The sequence below is a fragment of the Elephantulus edwardii genome, unplaced genomic scaffold (genome assembly GCF_000299155.1).
Source record: "Elephantulus edwardii isolate Elephantulus edwardi_28Jun2011 unplaced genomic scaffold, EleEdw1.0 scaffold00286, whole genome shotgun sequence".
Lineage (NCBI taxonomy): Eukaryota > Metazoa > Chordata > Mammalia > Macroscelidea > Macroscelididae > Elephantulus > Elephantulus edwardii.
Window position 1 is genome coordinate 309211 of NW_006400036.1, and position 12526 is coordinate 321736.

The window sequence follows — 12526 nt, forward strand, 5'->3', positions numbered from 1 at the left end:
CCAAAGGTCACCAGTTCAAATTTACTAGCTGTTCTGTAGGAGACAGGTGGGTGATCTCTTCCCATCTGATTTACTGATTTTGAAAATCTACTAGAAGGTCAACTATGAGTCAGTTCATAACAACAATGAATGGAAGTAGAGGGAGCTCTGGTGTCCCACTCTATAGGAAACTGTGCAATGAAGCCAGACATGGTGCCTCTGTGGTGCTTCAAATCCACAATCAGCTCCACAGGATAAAGATGGGGAGTCTCCTCTCACATGACTTACATTTTCTTTTTTCTTTTTTGATACATGAAAGTATTTCTCAAAGGATCGTGGATCAAGGAGTGGTAATTGAGCACTGTAGAAATGCAGTACTCACACAGATAGGCAAAGAATGAGTAAATGTCAACAAGGACTACAAAGTATGAAGAAAACTGGGGATGGGAAACACTTTTTAACTCCAGCCACTTCCTGTCCTTCCACATGAGGGTATGGAGGCTTCTTCTGTAGCCTGTCCATCTGTACTTTCACTCAAGCAGTTACGGTCTGAATCTTGCTGTGCTGGCTGCTTCTGAGGTCCCGGGCTGGGCTCCACTGAATGGAGATGATGCTCTGTACATAAGCCTAGGACGTGGTGAAGCAAGTGGTGGCTGAGGAACTGACCACAGGAGAATGCAGGAAGGCACGTGGAGCAGGGATCAATGTCTGGCTCTGACAAAGTATTTAGGGCTTCCACCTCTTCTCCTGTGGCCAGGTGCCATACTTATAAGATGGGCCTTTTGTTTTGTATTTTTCAGTCAATCTCCTCACACTTTCCATAGTTTCCCTTCCTTTGACAACAATATTCCTGCAGTTCCAAAGAAAAGGCCAGGAAATATAAGGGCCCCGGAGTCCTACAGGATCCACCCTGAAATTCTGACACAGGGCCAGGTGGAAGTTATTTCACCTGCACATGGCTGGCTGCTGCCTCAAGTGACTTCCTCAAACCTCAGTTATAAAAGAAAGGGCCCCTTGTTTCCATGCACCAGTGACACCAAACCCACATGGATCACCAGCCCCACCAACTGCCCATGTGAGCAGCGCACAGTGCTCCAACTTACATTTTCCAAAAACCTGCTGGGGAATTAGCTATGAGTCTCTTTTGACTTGACAACAATGAGTTTGAGGTTTTTTGCTGTGCAGAACTAAAGACTCAATAGAGGAAGTCCTACTACCTTCTGGTTCTATGACCTTCAGCAAGTTGTTAAGCTTTTCTGAGCTATAGTACTTACCTAGATTCTCATCACGAATGGTGGGGGGGAAAGAATGGGGAAAAGAAAAATTAGGCTTACAGATTCCTAATGACGAATCATCTGCTTTATGAAACACTGTTCTTTTAATTCAAAGTATTCATCAAATAATTGTTCTCTTGAGCCCATTACATATCACAGCAATTCTATGATTAGGAGGGAGGGAAGAAAATAGATTTAAAAAATTAAAGAGGAAAGGAAAACACATCACATATAGAATAAGGAGAAAATATGATATGATTCCATTTTATATAAACTCTTAGAAAATGCAAATAAATCTATGAACACAGAAAATCACACGAGTAGCTATACAAAATGAGGAGGGAAGGGCAGTGAAAGGGAAGAGAGAGGGAAGGTAAATGCATATGAGAACATGTAGGGATTAGAGCAAAGAGCAGTGGATGACTTTAAGAACAGAAATTTATTCTCCCCAGTTTAAAAAGCTAGAAGTCCAAATTCAGGGTACTAGCTCCCAAAGAAGGTTTGCCCCTGTCAGTTCTGGGGAAAAGTCCTTCAATATGTGGGCCAGACATCCCTTGATGATGTACCTGTGTCTTGGCCACTCTCTGCCATAGGCCTATGAGGTTCTCAGAACAGGACCCAGATCTAAATAAGCTCTCCACTCCAGATTCTTTGTTCTTGGTGTGAGTAAAGTTCTCCTATTCTAACATGCTTCCTTCTCTTTTTCTATCTCACATGAGTGGGTTCAAGAAAAGATTTATTTTATCACAAGTCTTTTTCACTTTTGTTCAGGACCTATGATTCTAAAGGGCAATTAGAAAAACATTCTGCCTTGAGAAGACCTGAGAGAAATACTGAAATTCAAGTTTCTCTTCATGTTTATTGTTCATGTTATCCTAATGGCACCCTCTTCTCCACTGAACTTCTGAGCATGCACTCATTTCAGTCCTTCTAACCAGAAGTTAGGAAATCAAAAGATGAATTGCATTGAGAAAGCCTGCTGTCAGGGACCTCTCGAAAGTGCTAAAAAGAAATAACTTCAGTCTAAAGACTAAAGTGTCCCTGACCCAGGCCTGATATTCCCAATTACTTGCTATGAATCAGAGAGCTTGACAATGACTAAGGATGACAGAAGACTTGATGACTTAGAGTTGTGTTACTGCAGAAGAGTACTGAACATACTATCAATCGACAGGAGAACAAAGAGGTCTGTGTTAGAGAGGGTGAAACCAAGTTTCTCCTCGGAGGCAAGAATTTTGAAGCTCTGTCTCACATACTTTTGGTAAGCGGACAGGAGGATCAGTCCTTGGAGAATGGTGGAGAGACAGTGCAGGAGAGGAAGACCTTGAAGGAGAGAGACTGACATGGTAACTCCAGCTGTGTGAGAGTCAGTGAGACCAACTCATGACAGGGTATGGTTCATGGTTATTGTATATAGGGTCACTATGAGTTGCAGGTGACTCAACAGTATATAACAAAACAAAACAAATAATTGGTAAATGCTCAAAACTGGTTCAAAGGCAAAAAAGTTAGAGGCACCAGCTCACCAAAGTTGATGCTTGGAGAAGTGACCCTCTGAGTCCTGGTCACTGGCAAGCCTTTCCTCCAGCTGGGTAAAAAGCTGGGGAGCAGTCATCACTGAAGTGAAACACAGGAAGTTTATGAATCTAGATGCCCTCCTTAGTCATTCTAGAGGTCATTGCTTTTGGAAAAACAAACACTAAAAAACAAACAAACAAACAAACAAAAAAACCCCAAAACAAACAAACAAAAAATTTAACCAAAAAAAAAATCCAACAGAAAAATATTGACATATTAGAAGTGGTACTTCCATTGACAATTTCAAGATTTGTATTTGCTTCACTAATAAAGTCCAAATCCCTCTAACATGCCAAAGATGTTCAACCACAGATACTTTCCCCTCCTTTTTCAAGTTCCAAATCCAAATGGTCTAATGCAGATGTACAGTGGTTAAAAATACAGACATGGAATTTCCTAACTGGAGTGACTTGTGGACTTCAACCTCATTCCCAAACTTTCATGAGACACCATAATCTGAATACACTTTCAACTCAGACAGCCAGGAACCTAATTTTCACTGGGATACCCCACACACAACCATAAATAAGAGCTGTTCTCACCTAATTATGGCTCAGCGTCAGCTTCCTCTTTGATGATGTGGCTCAGTTGCTCCTCAGGCCCTGAGGCTGAATTATCAAGTCCTAGCTCCTGAGGCACCACTTTAAGGCTGGCCTCAGCCTCCCTCACTTGGCAACTTGCAGAATCCACCACCTCAAGTGAGCTTTCCTGTCCCAGAACCTGGCTGCTGATCTAAAGACAAGTTATTATGAGTTACTACAGGATGCTGAGTTAGGATTCTTGAAATCATCATGAAGTCCAATTTCTACAACAAATTATAGGACAGTCATTAGGAACAAGTAACAAGGGAAAAATAGTCACCTTCATTTTCTCAGTCAGCAGGTATTCCAAGTATTGATGAAAATATGACACAGAGGCTAATTGTTGACCCTGAACCAGGCCTCTAAGACCTTCAAGGCAGATCTCTAATAAGGGGTTTCAACTAGAAAGTCTGTACCAACTAAAACATAACCAAATCGAAACACTGGAGGGTTAAGTTAGAATGGAACCACAGACTGTACTTTCAACTCCTAACAGCTAGAGTGTGGAAAGTCACTATGACACAAAGGTAAGGAAAACAAAGCAGCTATGAAAGAGTTCACTGTAAATCACAGCTACATCATGAGAAGAGGAGCTCTTTAGGGTTTTCTTAGCAATACTCTTCATGGGAAGTAGACAACAAGATCATGTCACTTGGGTTCAAAGAACCAACCTATATTTATTAGTCAAGTACAAACGATTTGCACCAACTAGGGACCTGACAGGAACATAGAGCTATAGATGAGGCAGGACACCCAACAGGACCCTAGATCCCAGTACGTTCTGTTTACCCACTGCCACAGTCTCTGTGGGTCGCCCTTCAAGCTCTCCACTAGCGTCACGGCCTCCTCTCCACGGCTGGGACACTGTGTGAGCACCCACATCTGGATCTCCCCAGGCAGGATGGTCAGGAACTGCTCCAACATGAGGAGCTCCAGGATCTGCTCTTTGCTGTGAAGCACTGGCTGCAGCCACTAGAAACAGAGCTTCCGAAGTTGCCTCAGGGTCTCGAGGGGCCCAGACAGCACCTGGTATTGAAAGCATCTGAAAAGCTGCCAGGCAGCTTCAGGGCTGGAGAGTTCCCCTTGAGGGGCAGCAGCTGCTCCTGAGAGTGGGGGATTCTCTGGCACCCAGACCAGGGCCTGTCCCAGCTCCAATGACATCATCTAGCTTGTCAAGTTCTTTCACTTCAGTAAAGTCCTTCTGGATGGAAGGGTGCTCTGGACAGAACCAGGTCTTCATACAGCCTCCTGCAGGGACACTGGGAAAGGAAGGTGTTCCAGTGATACACAGAGAACAACATGATTTTAGAAACAAACTCAAATGCCCTGCTGAGAAGCCTTGGACTCAACCATAATTGTGGAAACTGCCCAATGGATTGACAAATAGAAAAGACAGTTGGTAACAAGATGGCTCCAAATCATGTGGACCTGTGTTTCTCAAAGTGGAGTTGTGCTCACAGTGCTGTCCATGGCTGGCAGATTACTCAGAAGTAATCACTAGGTCTTTCTCTCAAGACATTACTGGGTACATTGGACATTGGACTTCTCACCTATAAGTCAACAGCAGAGAACTTTAAATGTTTACACAACCCAAGAGCTCAAAAGATGCACTTTACTTGTGAACACTGTAAGCTTGTAGCTACAGATCAAACCACCAACACCCCATCTAAACTGTCACCATCACTATGTCACTTTATAACACTGCTAGTTAGTCTTCAAATGTCCACACCATGCAGAAGAGTGACATCTGCCTCATGAAGCATTTTCCATACTGGCTTCCAGATATATACAACTTCTGCACCTAACAGTTCTGTATTACGTCTGATCATTTATAGACTTAAAAGCTGGACAAGTACCACTGAGCTACAAATAAATCCCCATGATGCTTCTAGACAAACACAAGGTTGAAGAGAACAAAATATTCTTTTCCAAAAGATGCAATGAAATTCCCAGTGGCCTCCTTTCAGTGCCATATTGGAAAGTGATGTCACACCTTGGGCTCAAAGTATACTTGAAACAAATACTGGCTACCTAAAGGCACACCTATTGTCTTGAACTAAGTAACCACTATTTTATGGAAAATATTAACAAAAATTCTGAGACTTCTTCAAAAATAGAGTAAATACATTAAAAATAAGAAACTGGAATCATATACCTTTTATGTTTTAAAGACAATTGGCTGGAATTTAAAAAACCCTTCTCTCAGTTGAACAAGTAGATTTGAGAAAGAAAAAAACCCTAATTATGATATGGAACTGATTCAACAAGACAGATCAAATGCATATTAAATATCAAACCATAGGATGTTTTCTCTGACTATAATTAAAATTTAACAACATCCTCCAAAGTATAGAAATTATTAACAATCTTAATAATGCAGGCTCAAAAAGGAAATCATAAATGAAAATTGAAAAATATCAAAATTTGTGAGTACAACGAAAGCTTTGTGTAGAAGGATTGTTGTTGTTGTGTACCTAGGTGAATACAACCATAGCTGACACTACAGCAGGTTTTGAGAGGCAGTAAATCACAGAGGAAATTTCACATCCTTTTCTACTGGGAAAGCTAGAGGATTTGAACTTTATGTCTTTGTGATTGCAGTGCAACTTTCAGCCACAAGGCCATCAGAGTTAGCTTAGGGAGGCATACAGCTTTAAATAAATCTGGTTTTTGTTAGTTGTCAACAAGTCTAGCAGGACTCATAGCGACCACAGATCTGAACCTTGTTTTATCCTGTGTTCGAGTGGCCTATCACACCGCCGTTCCACGGACCCAGTGGGCTCAGAGGAGAAGTAATGGCAAGAGCTCAGATCCCAGGACCACATGCACTCACCTCTAGCAGGCCTCAGAGAACTTCTGGGTGCAGCAGTAAATGCTAATCAAGGCGTGTAGGAGGGCGGGGCCGAAATGAAAACAAGGCCCGCTCGGATTGGCTGCCAGAGTTACCCGCCTACCCTATGTCACGACCTTGTGAAGCCACTTGCAGGCTGTCATTTGTTGCTGTGTTGTTATGTCCCCTCAACTTTGACTCATGCTGTTTTTGTTATGTGCTGTCAAGTCTTCTACAACTCATAGTGACCCTATGAAAAACAGCCCTGAATCCCGCTCTATCCTGAGCCAACCTTATTGTCTCTGATACACTTACCCTTATTACCCCAATCACTGAGTCAATCCATCTCATAGAGGTTCTTCCCCCTCCTGTGCTGTCCCTCTACTTTCCCAAGCAGAACGTCCCTCTCCAAAGACTGGTCCCTCCTTGCAACCTGCCCAGAGTATGTCAGAAGGAGCTTCAGAATCCTTGCTTCCAAGGAGCAACTTGGTTTCACACTCTGCAGGATAAACCTATTTGTTCTTTTAGCAGTCCATGGTATACACAATACTCTTTTCCAGCACCACAATCAAAGGCATCAATTCTCCTTCTATCATATAGTTTGACCCTATAACCAAAAGATCCGAACCTGGACTTGTGTGACATCCTCACTATCTCCAAAACACCTGACCCCGTTGTTACAATCACCTTCTGAATCCATCTTATTGAGGGTCTTCCTCTCCTAAACTGACCCCGTTTCATTTTCAATCATGATGTCTTTCTCTAAGGTCTTTTCAACCAATATGCTGAACAGATCATTCCGGAGGCTAGATTTTATGAGGAGGAATGGGGCATCAAAATTGGAGGAAGACTCATCAAAGATGTATCTTATGCATGTGACACAACTTTGTTTGTTGAAAGTGAAGGGGATCTTAAAATTTGTTGTCAGAAATCTCTCCAGAGTGCTAAAGAGCAATGACAAACTAGACAATGACTAAGGATGACAGAGAAGAATCAATGTTTGAGTTGTGGTGCTGGAGAAGAGTACTGCTATGGGCTGCCAAGAGAACAAATAGGTTTATACTGGAGAGAGTGAAGCCAATTTGCTCTTTGGAGGCAAGGATTTTAAAGGTCTGTCTCACATATTTTGGACATGTTGGCTGAAGGGACAGTCCTTGGAGAAGGACATCATGCGTGGAAGGGTGGAGGGACAGCACAGGAGAAAATGACCCTTGATGAGGTTGACTGAGACAGTGAATAGGGCAGTGAAGGCAGGCATGTCAAAGTCAGTGAGATGGGCTGAGGATAGGGCAGGGTTCAGGTCTATTGTGCATAGAGATCTGTGAGTCACACATGACTCAAAGGCATATTAACAACAACAAAAAGTAGGGAAACTCTCACATCCAAAACCTTCTCCAACAGGGTAAAAGGGAAGCCACAGACTGGGAAAAAATATTTGGTAATGACATGTCTGATAAGGGACTTATATCTAGAATCTGTACAAGAGCACCACAACAAGAAAAGGTAAACAACCCAATTGCAAAATGGGCACAAGATATAACAGACACATCACCAAAAAAGATATTCAGATGGCGAACAAACACATGAAGAAGTGTTCAAAATCTCTAGCTCTAACAGAGATGCAAATCAAAACAACTATGAGATATCATCTCACCCCAGTAAGAATGGCAAAATTTAACAGAGCAGCAAACAACAAATATTGGCAAGGTTGTGGAGAAACTGGAGCCTTTATTCACTGTTGGTGGGAGTGTAAAATGGTATGGAAGGCTGTATGGAGCTTTCTCAAAAAATTTGAAATAGAAATACCATTTGACCCAGCAATTCCACTACTGGAAATACACCCTAAAGAAACCAGAACTGCCACCCAAGTAGGTATATACACACCCATGTTTATTGTTGTTTTCTTCACAATAGCTAAGTTTGGAAATAGCCCAAGTGCTCATCAAAAAATGAATGGATAGAAGAGCTGTGGTATATTCACACTATGGAATAATATGCAGCACTGAAAAACAAAGAACTCATGAAATATTATACAAAATGAGTGACCATGGAGAACATTCTGCTGAGTGGAATATCTCAGTCCCAAAAGACAAATACTGCATAATGCCACTGTTATAAAAAAGGACTGACATGGAGGTTAGGGGGAAGTTAAGAAAAGAGGGGATAAATAATGCACACAGCATTGAAACAGATGAGGAAGAGAATTGCATAAAAGGAATATATGATTAGGTATTATTAACATGACAAGAGTCCAGAATAAGAGCTGCATAGTAAAGCAGTCAGTGTGTGTGTGTGTGTGTGTGTGTGTGTGTGTGTGTGTGTGTGTGTGTATAAGAATGAAAGAACTTTTTTTTTCTAAAGAAAAAAGGAAACTGGGGAGGCAGGGAGGAAAACGTACAACAGTGAATGAATGGAAATCCACGTTCTTTATAAACTTTCATTAAAATCTCAATTTAAAAAACCCCCAAAACCTAGGGAAATCTACATTCATGGCATTATTGAGGTGAGATGGACAGCCACTGGCCACTCTGAATAAGACAATCTCTATGTCTAGAGTGAAAACGGGTGTGGGGGGGAAGATGTAAATGGTATTTAATTCATACTTAAAAAGATAATTTTAAGTTCTATCCTAGATTACAAAGGGGGAAAAAACCTGCTGAAATAAAACAAAGGGAGAGTTGCCAAAGTAAAAGAGAAGAATAAAAGACTTCAAAGAACAGCTTGACCAGACAAAGTAGAATAATGGAAAATGCACAAAACGGGAATTGGAGAATAAAAAGGAAAAATTCATTCAAAATTTCTCAAGCTGAGAGAACAGAAAAACAAATTCAAACCTCAAGTTGCAATACTGAAGGATACTATGAGCAAAATCTTGAATGATTTAAGAAGTATCAAAACAAGATGGAGGGAATAGACAGAGTCACTCTATTAAAAATAATTATTTCAGGAAAAAATGTGGGTTGAGTCCTGCCTGAGGGCGTAGTCTCCAGCTTGGAGAAGTTGGATTCTGAAGGGTAAGTGTTTTTTATTTCTCTGAAAGCAGGATGTAAACTCTTTGGTCATTTTTTATTTTGTTAACACCAGGTGTACGCTGAATGGCTTTTTAGTACCATATGATCAAGAGCCCATTGTAATGAAGGAGTAAGTTTAAGCTACACACACTGAAGGCACTGGCAGAAAAAAGGCCCCAGAAATTGGCAGAAAAAAAGGCCCCAGAAATCAAAGGGATACCAACTGACATGGTTCAACATAAAGAACCACCATAACTTGAACCTGTGTTTAGAAAAGGCCACGAAAACAGGGTTATCCTTACTGATGTCAGATGGATTGCAATTAACTGCAGAGAATTCCAGAAGAATGTCTATTTGACAATACAAAGGCATTTGACTGTGTTGATGTAGTCATAGATAGTTCTGCTAAGATTAGTAGCAGAACAGTTATAAGAATCGAGTCAATGTTGCCACAAATGGTTGATTGGCTGTATAACTTCATGATTTCTGACATTAGCAGCACCTCTTTAATCAGATTCCTACCTCCTCTAAGTCCCAGTGGTTTGATGGTTCACTGGAATGTGTCCCTGAAACACAGACCCATCAAGAGAACAACTTATATTTTTGTAGGTATGCAGGCCAGTTTTGCAGAGATTGGTGATCACTGTAGACTATCAGTTACATAACCTAGGTAAGCTTCTAGTAGGGTGGGGTATGTATCCCACTATAATCCTCTCTCCTTAATAGAAGAAATACTTCATCACAAAAGAAATAGTCACCATTTTGAACGATGAACCTTAAACAACACAGAATGAATCAGTTCAAATCCACCAGATGCTCCCCTGGAGAAGGAGAGACAATCTCCTCCTGTGCCAGTTGGATCCGGTTTGACGGTACACAACAAGTAAAAAAACAAAAAAAACAAAACCCTTGGAGAGATCCTGAACTACTGATTTTTAATATAATCCTTCCATCTCTTGCATTCCATTTTTTAATCATATCCTCTTTGCGGGATACAAGCCCCATCCAACTATATGGTATTCAATTTGCCACATAGGGGTGTGGTTTATAGTGTTGAAATGCAATATAAAAGAATGCTTCTACAGCTAGCTCTAGAGACAACATTGGGCTCCCTAGTCTCCCTCCAAGATCAGCTGACATTGCTGGCATAGGCTGTTTTAAAAAACCAGGGAGCTCTAGATCTCCTACTGTAGAGAAAGGGGGCACCTGTTTTTTCTTGAGAGAGAATGTTGCTACTATATGAACAAATCAGGACTAGGAGAAGAAAGTGTCTCTAAACTAACAAAGTTAGCCAAAGAGCTAAAAGACAGGCCAAGACCACTAGCTTTCTCTCAAATTGGCTCAAGAAACCACTTCTAGCCTGGGTTCTTCCTTTGCTAGTTCCAATAAGAATCATAAGTATATTGTTAAAGGCTCCCTGCCTTTTTAAATTCTTATTTCGCATGATAAAAGAAATGACCAACTTAATGGTGAACCAGCTGCTATTACATCCATATTCTCCCCTGGCTACTGATCCCAGGCCATCCCAATCCAGCCTCTGAGCTCCAGATGTTTGTCCATGTTCAGCAGGAAATAGCCAGAAAGAATAAGTCATCCTTTTTTTTTCTCACTAAGGAGGCTGGGATGTCAGGCCCTGACCAAGGTCAAAGAGAGAACAAAGGATTCAAGGAATATGTCACCAAAAGGAGTGAACAGCCTTGCCCATCTGACTAAACTACCATGAAGTGCCCCTCCCTTCCTTCCCTAGAAGACAACTCAGCTGGCTAAACCACGAAGGAATGTCTCTCTCTTCTTTCTCTAAAGATCCTTACTATAAAAAACCTGCCCTAATCAAACTTAAGGTGCAGTTTTCCTCTGGCTTGTCTCTCTCTCTACACCAAGGAATCCTGCCTGGGAGCCCCTTTAAAAAGAATGCTCCTGCTCTTTCTCTACAGCGAGGCGGCCGAGCGGCAAACGCAAAGATGCAGATCTTTGTGAAGACCCTGACTGGCAAGACCATCACTCTTGAGGTCGAGCCCAGTGACATCATCGAGAATGTCAAAGCCAAAATCCAAGACAAGGAGGGCATCCCTCCTGACCAGCAGCGTCTGATATTTGCGGGGAAACAACTAGAGGATAGCCGTACACTCTCAGACTACAACATCCAGAAAGAGTCCACCCTGCATCTGGTGCTGCGTCTCCGTGGTGGCATTATTGAGCCTTCCTTGCGCCAGCTAGCCCAGAAATACAACTGCAACAAGATGATCTGCTGCAAGTGTTATGCTCGCCTGCATCCCCGTGCTGTCAACTGCCACAGGAAGAAGTGTGGGCACACCAACAACCTGCGCCCCAAGAAGAAGGTCAAATAAGAGCCCTCTCTTCACTGGCTCCCTTGCCTCTTGCAGGTGGCCTTCTTCTGAGCCCCATGACCCTGGGCCCTCAATAGTCTCTTTCATTGAATTGAAGCAAAAAAAAAAAAAAAAAAAAGAATGCTCCTAGGAAAGGCAATGCTTGTTCCCCTGGGGCACTGCATCTAACCTGACAACAGACCACCTCTGCCTGCTGGTTCTGGGACCACAGTTCACCATCTCTGTGACCACATACATCTGTCTACACCATCCAGAATCACATGTGCTATTTCCCTGATAGTTTCTGAGTTTTCCTGAGATCTTCACGGAACTGCAGAACACAAAGAGACAGATGAGTGTGGGAGGAATGAGAGGATGAGAAATATAATTGACGTCAGATAAGGCAGAGTGGTACAACAATTTAGGTATTTGGAATACTGCTAACTAATCTTACATGAAATGTTGTTCTTGTGCACTGTTGAGTTGGAACAAACCCATAGCTGACTCTCCAGGGGGTTTTCAGAGGCTATAAACCGACTGGGATGAGACTGTCCATCACTCTCATCACAAGTAGCTGGTGGATTCGAAAGGTGTGATTTTACTTTGACTGCACAGCTCCTTACAAATAAGCTACCAGAAGTCCCTTTATAGAAAGTACTACTAACCACTGTAAAAGAAATTATGCTTGTCATATATGTGCCTGATCCATGTCATGGTCTTCACAATTACTTGCTATACCTCAGAGAGCTGATAATGACCAAGGAGGACAGAAGATTCAATTCCATTGAGTATGGTGCAAGAAGAGTACTGAATATACCATGGATCACAGAGAGAACAAACATCTGTCTTAGAAGGGGTGAAACTAAGTTTCTCCTTGGACACAAGGATTCTGAAATTCCGTTTCACATATTTTGGGCACATGGATGTAAGAGACACCAGTCCTTGG

At 42.0% G+C, this 12526-nt stretch overlaps 2 pseudogenes; one reads left to right on the top strand and one right to left on the bottom strand.

Moving 5' to 3' along the window:
• Positions 1-4573, bottom strand: part of LOC102844317 — a 22782-nt pseudogene extending 18209 nt beyond the window's left edge.
• A 6614-nt stretch (positions 4574-11187) lies between these two features.
• Positions 11188-11601, top strand: LOC102861298 (annotated as a pseudogene).
• The last annotated feature ends 925 nt before the right edge of the window (positions 11602-12526 follow it).